Source organism: Podarcis muralis, chromosome 3 (genome assembly GCF_964188315.1).
Source record: "Podarcis muralis chromosome 3, rPodMur119.hap1.1, whole genome shotgun sequence".
NCBI classification, from domain to species: Eukaryota; Metazoa; Chordata; class Lepidosauria; order Squamata; family Lacertidae; genus Podarcis; species Podarcis muralis.
This window is the reverse complement of record NC_135657.1, coordinates 85561309-85574915: the sequence shown is the minus strand read 5'-3', so window position 1 is coordinate 85574915 and position 13607 is coordinate 85561309.

The following is a 13607-nucleotide window of genomic DNA, read 5'->3' as shown; positions in this document are numbered from 1 at the left end:
GTACCTATTTATCTACTTGCACTTAAGAGTGCTTTCGAACTGCTAGGTGGGCAGGAGCTGGGACCGAATGACGGAAGCTCACCCCGCCGCGGGGATTCGAACTGCCGACCATACGATCGGCAAGTCCTAGGCACTGAGGTTTTACCCACAGCGCCACCCGCGTACACTTCCAGAGTTAACACTAAATACAAAAATTCTGGTAAATGAGCCTCCAGAGCCACTTGAGGGCTATGGAAATTTGTGTCTCTAGCTTTTTAGATTCATTTTCCCATGTAATATCTGAAACCAAAGGAGCACATTGGTTACCAGATGTGAATTTTCCCCCCAGTTCTCCTACCCCACTACTTATCGGAAGCCTTCAAGCAGGACTTAACTACAGCAACAACTCTCTGCTTGGGATTCCCAGCCACTGGTATACAGAGGCATACTGTGGAGGTAGAACATAGCTGTCATAGGTAGTAGCATGTTTGTCTTTGCAATGTAATAGTAGCCTCAGATGAACTCTGAAAAGGAGCTGTGGGACTACCATACATACACATTGCCAATGTGCCCACCAGTCACATCCCCTTTCTGTCACATGTTTAATGATACTGACATGCATATTGAGCTCCTTCATGTGATGCAGGAAACGGGGGCAATCAGGACAACAACAACACTACTACCCCTGACTGGAGATTTGCTCTATGTTCATCCATTAGTTACCGCATGTATAGCCTGCAAGGGGTGCTGTAGCAGAAGGTCAGGACCAGCCCCCTGGCCCCCTCATACATGCTTTTAACATATGATAGACTTGTCTGAACTCTACTCCAGTGTCTTATGTGAACACTAAGATATCCAAATGAAATTCAATGTGCACATTCAAGCTAGCATTCCACATTTCAGATACAAATACCACCTCAAAAGGGATATGCACAAATGCATTGAAATAACAGATCGGCTTGGAGGAGTGAAAGAGTGGGATGGAAGATGGCATGTCCATCCAGGATGTAATTATTTGCTTAATTATGGAGCCCCAGATCACCTCCCACACCTATCTTGAAGGTGGGCAGGAAAGATCAGAGTGGACAATTATGTACTACGCACAGATGAAAAATTGGAAATAATTGCTATAAATAGAAATGCATCTCACTGTAATGAGGCAGACTGTGACCAGCTGACCTCCATGCCTGATCAGTCAACGTCTCAAGTGTGAACTATTAATGGCAACTAGAAGGCCCTTGTTCTCCCTTCTTATCTTTCTTTATCTTTAAAATGGACTTGGCCCCGAAAGCCCTTCAAACAGAAGGCACCTTCAAGAAGAGGATAATGTGTTATCTCCCTTGAGCACTGAATCATAGAATTGTAGAGTTGGAAGGGACCCTGAGGGAATATCAGACAGTATTTGGTGTGACCACTTACAACATAGTTCTCTGCTTGAAGTTCAGACTACAGCTCGCCCTCTGCTTTATCAAAGTGCTTTGATGGAAAATACAAAATGGAACGTGATGCCTGGCTGGCTTAAAGACTGACATTAAAATGAGAGTTGGTGTACAGATTCAGAACAAACCTTTACAGTCCACACCTATTTTCCAGGGGGCCAGAAAAGCGCGCTGTCATTCCATCTGTCCCATGAGCACCGAAATGTCACAACAAAATTGGATACATATTTGCAAAGTTAGAACACCAAGTGACCCTCATGTGCATTGGAAATGTGGGAAAGGAAGAAAAGATACAAAATACACTACCATGCAAACAAAATGTGAAGTAAAATATTTTGCTTATTTACAGTTATCTTTTTGGAAAGATTTTGGAATCGGCTATGGCTACTTTTCTGACAGGATGATGAACTAGATGTGCCTTTGGTCTGATCCAGTGGAGTTCTTCTTATGTTCTTACCTGGGCCTCTGAAACATTGTCAATTACTTGTTCTTGTCATTTTGTATTTAGACACTTCAAAAAACTGACAAGGACAGCGGGTCTCTTACAGGGACTTCTAGCTCAATGCCCAAATAATGGCACGGTCACAAGTTCTGCTAATTTTAATAGCACACGTTCCTGTCATCAGGCTACACACTTGTTCCTGTTTGTCACATCCCTCAATCTAAATAATAGGCACTTAAACATTATGCAGATGGATGTTGGTGCACAACCCAAAATAGATTCAGAGGCACAATTTTGCATATGAATGCTCTGTAGATATGCATATCAGTGTTTTTTTTTTTTTCAAAGAACACTCTAAGAAGTTCAGAGGAAATAAGTAAGTAGTGAAGACATTTCTAGGTTGAAAAGGAAGAGCAGTGGATAATGAAACCAGCAATAAGTAGGATACTTTCACAAGGGTTTAATAGATTTGCCTTAAAGTTCTCTGTAACAAAGTCAAAATTTCTAGCTGAAAACTATGCCATCTAAAAATCAAAAGGTATCATGAATAAGTATTCTTTAACATGGCTCAATCAAAATCAGCTTTCCATTCCCATTGCATATTTGTTTATTTTTGTAGGTATAGTCCATACTATATCTGAAGTTCTAACTGAGGGAGATGCACCTTAAAATGAATTAGAAATATCAACTGAAGTCTCTCTGTTAAACTCCAGTAATATATTAGTATAGGTCAACCTGTTTAGACTAACAATAAAACATACTGAGAATAACATTATTCAACAACCTCGAATGCCAAAGCTAATTTTGAAAGACTTGTGCTCCTTGCAGAAGATGGTTAGGTTTGAGGCAAGTAATATTTCTAGAATAGAACTAACCATCAGTGGTACTGCCATTGGAATCTCTTCTCTTCATCTGATTATTATCTCAAAATAGTGCAAGCTGAAAATTGTTTGGGCTGCAATCTAACACATGCTGACCTGGGTGCTCCCCTGATGGAGCACATTGGGACTTATGAGCTAGATGATATTTCAGTTGAAGACTGACTCTGTAAACCTTAAGCTATTTCATCTGTGACACTCAGCAGTACTCTTCAGGCAACTTTATGAGCGTAAATGGGGGACTTGTCTCCCAATGTATGTCCTTTTGCCCCACGGGCATTTGGTGTAATTTCTGAAAGCACCTAAGGTAAAGGTAAAGGTACCCCTGCCCGTACGGGCCAGTCTTGCCAGACTCTGGGGTTGTGGCGCTTATCTCACTCTATAGGCCGGGAGCCAGCGCTGTCCGCAGATACTTCCGGGTCACGTGGCCAGCGTGATGAAGCTACTCTGGCGAGCCAGAGCCGCACACGGAAACGCCGTTTACCTTCCCGCTAGTAAGCGGTCCCTATTTATCTACTTGCACCCGGGGGTGCTTTCGAACTGCTAGGTTGGCAGGCGCTGGGACCGAGCAACGGGAGCGCACCCCGCCGCAGGGATTCAAACCACCGACCATGCGATCAGCAAGTCCTAGGCTCTGTGGTTTAACCCACAGCGCCACCCGCATCCCCAATGTATGTCCTTTTGCCCCATGGGCATTTGGTGTAATTTCTGAAAGCACCTACATGTCTACAAAACTAAACTGCCTTCAACCTTTCACCTTAACACACGGTGACCAAAAATGAGTCCCAGTCAATGAAGCTGAATGTTGGCAGATTCAAGACAGTTAAAAAAAAAGTACTTCTTCACATAACATGTAGTTAAGCTATGGAATTTGTTCCCAAAAGTTGCAGTGATGGCCATCAACTCGGATGGCTTTACAAGAGGATTAGACAAATTCATGGAGGATAAGGTTATTTTGAATGATGGTGCTGGAGGAGACTCTTGAGAGTCCCATGGACTGCAAGAAGAACAAACCTATCCATTCTTAAGGAAATCAGCCCTGAGTGCTCACTAGAAGGACAGATGGTGAAGCTGAGGCTCCAATACTTTGGCCACCTCATGAGAAGAGAAGATTCCTTGGAAAAGACCCTGATGCTGGGAAAGATGGAGGGCACAAGGAGAAGGGGACGACAGAGGACGAGATGGTTGGACAGTGTTCTCGAAGCTACCAGCATGAGTTTGAACAAACTGTGGGAGGCAATGGAAGACAGGAGTGCCTGGTGTGCTTTGGTCCATGGGGTCACGAAGAGTCGGACATGACTAAACAACTAAACAACAACAACAACAGCAAGGTTATCAATGGTTGCAAGCACTGATGGCTACATTACACCCCTCATATGACTCTGGGAATCACAAGTGGGGCATGTCCACAAGAACCAGGTTAGCCACCACGAGAACAGGGTGCTGGACTAGATGGGCTCTTCATTTTTCACTTCACTTCTTATGTTCATATGATGGGGACATAGACATACACACAAGCCCCATCCCTAAGATCCCTGTGGCTGTCAGGCCTGACCTTCCCAAGCAGAGTAGGAAAGATTTGGTGTGGGCTTTTCCTCTTTTTTGCTTGAACACAGGTATAACTCACCATGCATTTGGGAGCCCTGATAAAGCAAAACCGACTGAGCAAAAGAACCCTTCCTTTTTATACACTGGTAGGGCAGACACTGGCAATTGGAATTGTTTGGGGACAGAATTCTGCAAAATGAAAAGAAGGGTTATGTGCAAATAATCTGATGGAGGAAATACTGAAAAATCTTACACCTGCACACGGAGATCGACTTAAGACTCAGGGGAGAAGAGGAAGAGTTGCATTGCTTAGGTAACCTTGAGTACACCCTCCGCAGCTCACAGAAGGATAAATCAAACTATTTTTACCAAGCTAGCAAAGCACCACTTATGACTTGTTCTTATAAGAACCATATCCGCCCCTTGAGCAAGTCACCCTGTGCCTGAGCCAAAGTCCCAGATGAACCATTAACATTTAGGTTCAGAAAAAGAACAAAATTACAAGTTGCCCCTCTTGTTTACACAGCAGTTTAGAAAGCCTTGCACACTGACAATATATTCTTTCTCTTTTTCCAAGTTAGCTGTGTTCACACTGAGCCTTAAAAAAAAAAAAGCTTTCAGGGGGTCATTCTTCACTGTCTTCTTTAAGTATTTTTTTATCTGAACTTTGGGATTTTATTTTCTCAAGGAACCTTGTTTGCCAAAGGCATCTGTGAGAATAGAAAGCATAACCAGATGGGCCATTGGCCTGATACAGCTTCACTCTTTCCATGTTACTGTGCTTAAACTTCATGAAATTTAATTTTTTAATATAGAAATTGATGGTTTCTGGTAACTGAAATAGAACTGGAAACTACCTATATCTTCCTCTTTTGTGCAACATTTCCCAAATGTTGAAGCCATTTCCTGTCAAATCTGAGCCCCTTTTTAAAAAAAAACTTGAAAGGGGCCCTTCACTGTGTGATCCTAGTCAGCTAGGCATAATGACATCACACAATCACACCAGAATTACCATTTTGCAGTTCCAGCAGTGAATGTGCCCATGTTATCAATGGGGTGAATCATAGAGATGGGTGGATGTGAAGGGACTGGTATCGTGAATGTGCAGCAAATTAGGAAACTTGAAGAGGAGATGAAAAATAATGGGGGATTCCAGTTGCATAATTCTCTTTCAGGAGCAAGGCCAATGCAGTACTCCAGGAACCATGGATAAATTTGCATAGGTAGAGACCCCAGGTAGTTCAGGAGTCCAAAATCCATGGTGGAAATCATATGGGTAGCCTATTCAGGTGTGATAGAAGCACTTTCTCACTTCTGTTGCTCAGTAGCTTGGAAGGAAGGGTGGAGGCAGAGAAGCATCCATCCTCTTCTGTAATCCAACATTGTCTGCACCAGTTGTGTGGCTAAGTAAGTGTGTGGGTTATGTATATAGCTGCTTCTTGATTGATTTGAGTGGTTGTGGGGGTTTCAGGTTTTTTGTTTTTTTTAATGCATCCAATCCCAAAATGTCTGAAATAGGCCTTGAGTTGTGCATTGCTTAGATGCGTTACCAAATTGAGTTCTGGGTGATGTGAAACACCTCCACAGCAGCGCTTTCAAGGCTATGGCTCAGCTAGGCTTAGTGATGAGCCCACAGAACGGCTCATTATCTAAGCTGGGATTAGGCCTCTGGAGAATTTTCCCTCTCTTATTTTGATAGTGAAGTCTGCCCACTCTTGGGGTGAAGTGGTTGGAGTTGACAGTAATAACTTGAGCTCCTGCCTTCATAGCTGCAAAATGCTTGTTTTATAGCAAGGGTGTGTTTTTGTTTTGCTTTGTTAAAAAGAAAAAAGAGTTCACAGTGACACACAGTCAGAATTTCACTCCCCTGCCAAACTGTACAAGCACAACCACACTGTTTGGAGCAGATGATTTGCCAGTTTTCTTCTTATGGGTGTTTGACATTTCTGTATATCCATCGGGTTGGGGTCAGAGGTTCCTCTAAAAAGCTGACACTTTTAACCTGCTTATAACTACCTCAGAAATCACAGTTGCCTTTCAAAAGAATGACTTACCAATGCACTTCAAGTGGCCTGACTTCACAGAGGTTTTGCTGCCCTGAAAGAAATGAGGGATGACAGAGAGATTTAGATGCAAGAGCCTGGAAGGCAACAGCATATTTTACACCACAGAACAGCATTCATAGTGCGAGGGCATATCCGATGTCAAATGCCTTGAAAATAGTAAGCACTCTAGCTCACCGAAGTCTTTGCTGGATCATAACTTTCCTAAGTGTCCTACAGAATCATTTGTGTAAACTGCCTTATTTCTAGTCAGACGAACCTCAGGCTTTTGGAGACTATTGCTCTTCAAAATATAAAAAAAGAAAAGGCATTTACTTGAAAGAAAACTGCAAATGTGACCAAAATCCTAAGTAAATCTTTTGTTGCTAATACAGTATTATGATGATGATTATCACTATTATTAAAAAATAAAATTATGAGAAGCTGTTTTATACCACATCAGACCATTTGTTCATCTAATTCTGTACTGTCCACACTGATGAACATCATCTGTCCAGGGTTTCAGGCAGGAGACATTCACTTTTAAGAAGACAGGAGATTTTGCCATGGTATCCATTTAGCAGGCCATGGAATATGAGCTTAATGCCTGGCAGTGGTCAACATACAGCATTTTTCACCATATATGAATGAAACTGGAATAATCATTCTATAGAAAATTATCAGAAAGAAGTTCTCAGAAAGAAGTTCTCATAAAAAAAACCCACAGCAATTAAGTTTCAGTGATGCAATCTGCAGCCCACAGAAACATTTGAAAATGATTATGAAAGGTGAGGGTATATTCCATTTTCACACAAAAAGATGCAGAAAGATATATTTTTTAAATGTATGTGGAAATGTTTTCCCATATTTTCCCCCATGATACAATGAATTATAGAAATGTTGGTTAGTCAAATGTCAATCCAAAAGATGAATGAAGGGTCAAGTTCATGTACATTCTCTTTCATTTCCCTTTATAAACGGACAAGAGAGCTTTTCAAGGCAGTGCAGGGCCTCTTACAACTTGGCCCGAAGGAGGTGGCAGAATAAATGGTTGATTGCTGTGACTTTTATTGAGGATAAAACCGCTTGCGTCCAGTGGGATCTTGATTCTGCTTTTGCAGTAGATGAATCTCAAGAGGTGTCAAGAGTTTTAGTTAGTAAGATTTAAGGATGTGGACACGGTGCTTGGATCACTCAGGGCAACCACTTGCACCCTGGACCCTGTCCCTTAGCTGATTAAAAATTAACAGGGAGCAGACAGCTTCCTGAGCTAGGGAGATGATTAATGCCTCCCTGTGAGAGGGGGTGGTCCCTTCCTGCTTGAAGGAGGCAATGGTAAAATGACTACTCTAGAAACCCTCCTTGGATATGGGACGCAGATAGCACTGTGGTCTAAAACACTGCGCCTCTTGGGCTTGTCAATCAGAAGGTCGGCGGTTCGAATCCCCGCAACAGGGTTGGCTCCTGTTGTTCTGTCCCAGCTCCTGCCAACCTAGCAGTTCGAAAACACTCCAGTGCAAGTAGATAAATAGGTACTGTTCTGGCGGGAAGGTAAATGGCATTTCTGTGCGATCTGGTTTCTGTCACGGTGTTCCATTGCTCCAGAAGTGGTTTAGTCATGCTGGCCACATGGCCCGGAAAGCTGTCTGTGGAGAAACGCCGGCTCCCTTGGCCTGAAAGTGAGATGGGTGCCTCAACCCCATAGTCACCTTTGACTGGACTTAACCGTCCAGGGGTCCTTTACCTTACCTTGGATTCAGAAAATCAAAGTACCAGTAACTGCCAGCCGGTTGCCAATCCCCCCTTTGGGGGTAAGGTTCTTGAGTGGGTGATCACGGACCAGATTGGAGGAAACCGATTTTCTAGATCCATTTCAACTGGGGTTTAGGTCCGGTTTTGGCACAGACTGCTTTGGCCCATTTAGACTCAGAATTGCATGCATGGCCTGACAACAGGTTTTTAAAGTTTTTACTTAAGACCCCAGGAAAACTCAGATGGGGATTCTGCCCATCACATTTGGTAGTTGAGAGCCACCGCAGTCCCATGAATGGAGTTTGGGACTGAGATCTGGAAAACCAGATGAGCTGCGCAGTGGACAGCACTATATCTCTTTCTATCTCTTTCTCTCTCTCTCTCTCTGGCTTAGTTGTTGTGAAGACAAAGAATGTAAAGATTGTAAAACACGCTGTACATAAAAAGCTTTACAGGTTATTATGATATAATTTCATACCTGTTGTTCACTTTAAGAGACAGATATTTGATCTGTAAGAGTTCTAGACACGTTGTACTTCTAAAACCACTTCCACCTGGTCCTTAAAATTGCATTAGGAATTTTGTCACTGTGGGAAGCAGGAAGACAATGTTGTGGCTTCTTAAAAATAGGTAATATTTTTACCAGCTTTTCTAAGGTGTGCTGAATTGGTTTTATTTTAGTGTTGCTTTACTCTTTTATTGTATTATAACCCTCCAGGGATCAAGGCTGAGCTGGCAATGATCTTATAAAATGAATAAAATAAATAAAGAGGACTTATTTCTGGGTGGACATGTATTGCACTGCACTGTAAAGGTGTTACTGGAAATTGCAGGTATGTCACGGACTTGGGCAAGCCCTGATCTGAAGTGACCTGAAGCAAAGTGCTTTGGAGAGATTCTGAAGTTGTCTAAGATGAAGTGGGATCTGCTGGAGGCTTCCTGGAGCAAAACAGGGACCTACATAGCACTTCATAGTGCTTCAGCAATTTGAACACCAAAACAAAAACACACTCTACAAACAAGTTTCTACTGTCTCTTTCTGGACTGTACAGTGTTGTATTGTTGTACTGTGTATAAGCACTCAGAGATGTGAGTACTATACTATAGAAAGAGAGTACCTATTCATCTGTAAGTTGGCAAGTTTCCATGTCTATTAGTTTTGTGATAATTATCCACTAAACTGCAGGGGAGATTAAGTGAATCCTTTTTTTTAGCCAGCTCCAAACTCTAAAAATGGTCTTTGCAATAGCACTGCTGCAGCTATCCTTCTACCAAGCCTACAAATTTCATCAATTCTTTTTTAAAAAATAAAATAAAATAAAAAATGCCCAGCACAAAACCCCCTGGACTTATTTGTAATTTGATAGGCATTATTCATTATCCACTCATGCTTGCAAATATCCAAACTACATCTGCAAATTCCACCCAGTTCTGTGCAAAGGTAGGGTTAATAATAATAATACTTTCATTTCTATACCACTACTAAACTACTATTCTTTGTAGTTTTAAGAAAAAAATCTCAGAGTGGTTTACAACACAATAAATTATATAGCCTTTAAAAAAATTCCCCATGCTAGTGAGTGGGGAGGCATTAACTTCATTTTTCTCAATTGTGATTTGGATTCAGACCCTGAGTCAAGTTGTCCAGACTGAAGCATTTCATACTGTAGATGGCTATTTTTCCAAAGGGGCAAATCAGGGGTACAATAGTTGGTCCACACTTACAGGAAATTGTCTCTCTCACTTAGGAGAGGTAATATACCTCAGAAAAACTAAAGAAATGACATGGTATAGTAAGTTCTTATCCTCTATCACAATTGATTAGTTGGTACAGGCTGTTTAACTGAATTGCTGAGTTTTTGAAAGTAAAGCATTATTTTATAAATTATGAAGGAATTATTTTAAATGGCTTCCTGACAAAAGTAACACAGGAAATGTTACATCCATGCTACCCTTTCAGGCTTAAGTAACTTCTTCTGCTTTCTATATTCATTAGCTCTCAAGTGTTTACACAGAGCTACAGAAAGCTAAAATTCAATATAGTTGAAATGTACTCATTAAAAGTAGACTGGGTAAGAAAAACCTGGAGTTTGAGCTCAGATTTATTTTGAGTCACAGGAGAAAATATCACAGCTATGAGTCATCCGCGATATACCTCCTCCTCCCTCTCACAAATCACTAACTCCAAAATCAAAACCTAGGAAGAAGACTGCTAAACTCTAATGGAACATCCTCTTTCTTGTCTATTGACCAGAAACTACTGGAAGCGGAGCTAGGGCTCAGGCCATACATTTCTTTTGATTTCTATTTCAGCATTATTTATATTAATGATTCTTAAGCTTGTAATTAAATTCTTCCGATTCATGATTCAAAATGGAGCACACCTGAAGCGGTCTTATACCAAGCCATTGTATATGTTCATCCTGATGGGAAGAGATCTCGTTTTCTCCCCATGGCCACTCAGAGCACATGAACTTTCCAGGTTCAAAACCCAACATGTTGCATTTACGCACCATCCTGGCAATCCCATTTAGATGAATAACTCAATATTGTCAGCAGCATTTCCTCTAGTAGACCCTGAAGTGCCTTATATCAGCTGCAATTTATTTACTTGAACAGGAATGATGAACCTGGGAGTACAATGTTATATGCCCTTCCTCCAGGCGTCTTTTAATTTGTGTGATCCAGGTTGGTTGGTGCAATCTACAAGCTTTGATAATGCCCTGTTGTTAAAGCAAAACCCCATGTTAAGGCAATAGTGTTAGGCATCAGTTGACATGTTATTACCTTAGCCATCTGGAGAAAGGGGGAAATGTCCCCAGACATTCGCCTTTATATCTACACATTTGCATCAATACATTCTACAGGGATGTGTTCTAGTACATAATGAACAGCATGCTACATTGGCATGATTATGTTCTCAACTAATAGTTTCGAAGTTCCTGTACTTGTTTTGCAGTGAGGCAATTTTAGACTTTGGACTTAACAGTCTTATAAGGGTCTCTCTTTTTAGGGAGCAATGTGTCAATTGTTGAGAGCCAGTGTGGTGTAGTGGTTAAGAGCGGTAGTCTCGTAATCTGGGGAACCGGGTTCGCGTCTCCGCTCCTCCACATGCAGCTGCTGGGTGACCTTGGGCCAGTCACACTTCTCTGAAGACTCTCAGCCCCACTCACCTCACAGAATGTTTGTTGTGGGGGAGGAAAGGAGATTGTTAGCTGCTTTGAGACTCCTTAGGGCAGTGATAAAGCGGGATATCAAATCCAAACTCCTCCTCCTCCTCCTCCTCCTCTTCTTCTTCTTCTTCTTCTTCTTCTTCTTCTTCCATTTGCTTCAAATTGTGGCAAGGCAGCCCTGCTGCGTTTGGGGGCTGTCCTGCTGAGTGGGGTCCTTAATGCCCCCCAAAGTCTTCTCCTGATGGCACTACTCATCAACCACTCCCCCTATCATTCCTCTGCTCCTACTTGTAGCCTACCACAATCTCAGAGTCCCAGATGCCTCAGGCAGCTGCTCCATGCTTCCTTCAGAAGCATGTCAGACCAGAGAAGCCCTGCTCATCATGGGGTGGAGTGGGGATTAGATAACCCCACTTACCATGCTCCACACACATTCAAGAGGCAGCTTCAGGCTTCTCCTCTCCTTCCTGTCCCTTTGCCTCCCATCATCTGAGGCTTATAAGCCACCAGCAGGAGTCTGGAGGCTTGTGGAGCCACCCTTAGCTTCCCACATCCCATCCCGACTGATATCTGGTTGGTTTACTTTTAGCAGCCTCTTCTCCACACAACTGCTTTTCATTTAAAGCAAAATGTTGGGAGATTGCCATATTGGTTCTCCTTTTGCAATGTTTGGTTTAGCCCTGATTTTTACTAGTTGTTTATTCTGAGTAAACGTGCTTAAGATTGCACTGAGCTTTAAGTCCCAGGGAGTTCAATATGACTTACTCCCATGGCAAGTACGTATAGGATTTCAGTCTTGGAATGATGAGAAATTATTTACCAACTAAGTGGTGCTCTAAATGAAATGTCACCTCGCTATAGAAGCTTTTTACACTAGAAACACAGTATTGCATAGTTGAGAAATCAATACTAGAGTTTTTTTTTCCCCTTGTCTTCTTCCAAATGGGCATTGAATCTGTGCAACCATGTGATACTTTACAAAAATGCTGACAAACCTTCCTCTCCCCACCACCACTGTGAAGCATTCACATCTTAAGTGCACCATAATAAAGTGCCGAAGTTTTCTTTTTTCATTTGTCAAGTAAAAAGCATATTTTAGTTCTTATTGCTCTTGGAGTAAAACAATAATTGATGAACACCAAAAGGGCTTTCTGGGGCATATTCTACATTTGACAAAGTCTAAGTAAGCTGAAGAAACCACAAAGGATATTGATTTTCCATGAAAGGGTAAAGACTGATCTTTCTTCATTTGAAATGGTCTGCTTTTTCTACCAAATACCACAAAGCAAATCCAGGGAATAAGGCTAAAGGACAAGAGAACAGCAGAGTAGAGAGGGTAAAAGATGAATGATTTGGGGTCTAAATGACTCTGCTTGCCATTGCAATGCCAATTAGTGGAAGAGGAAAAAATATGTGGTTTTTAAAAAGCCCATTTAACAGGGATAAGTAATAGGGGTGTTGCAAAACTGCCTTTGTATTCATACGGATTTTTAAAAAATTAAGTGTGCCAGCCTAAGCCTTATATTCCCACAGAAATGTTGATGAGTCTATTGGTAAAATCCATACTGTAATATGGACAGGAGTAATGAGTATAAAAATGTCTAGATGCTGTTACTATATCCTACAAGCCTTAAAGAAATGTCTTGCCCACGACTACAATCACTGCTATTCTGAGTTAATACTTTATTACTGTCCTTATAATCAGAGGACAAAATGACCCCTGTATATTTTTAGTCTAAGGTTAGTCAATTTCATACAATACAGCTCCTTTAAATTGCTTTCTAGCAATGCTCCTTTTGATGGCTGAAGCACCGTAAAGCCACTCATTCTGTGGTTTGACCCCGCTGCAAGGAGGCTCTTCATGGCCAAATCTGAGGTTCCCAGCCTCAACTCGAGTAGATTAAAAGCTGCTTGTCATGTGAATAAGATATTACAACTACTTATAAAGTGCTGTGATGTGGAAGCTGTCTTGAGTAGCCTCCACAGGGAGATATTTGCTTTTAAACCAGATCTTTCAAGACCGAATTGCTTTTATTCAAAGGAGGGTATTTCTTGAGAGAGTATGGCAGCAATCCTATATCCAATTTCATGGGAGTATGTTCCATGGAAAACAGTTGACCTATTTTTATTTTTAAATATGCATTCATAGTATGGTGTTCAGATGTCCCATTTCCCCCCAAATTCAATCACACCTCCATGACAATGTCCTATTGAAGGCATACATCTTGCCAATAATCTTGCCAAGATTATCACACTTTTCATAAAGTGTGCTTCTAGTCTGCTCAAGTGAGAAAGCTACAGCACTTGCTATATGTTGGACTACAGTGGTACCTCTGGTTGCGAACGGGATCCAT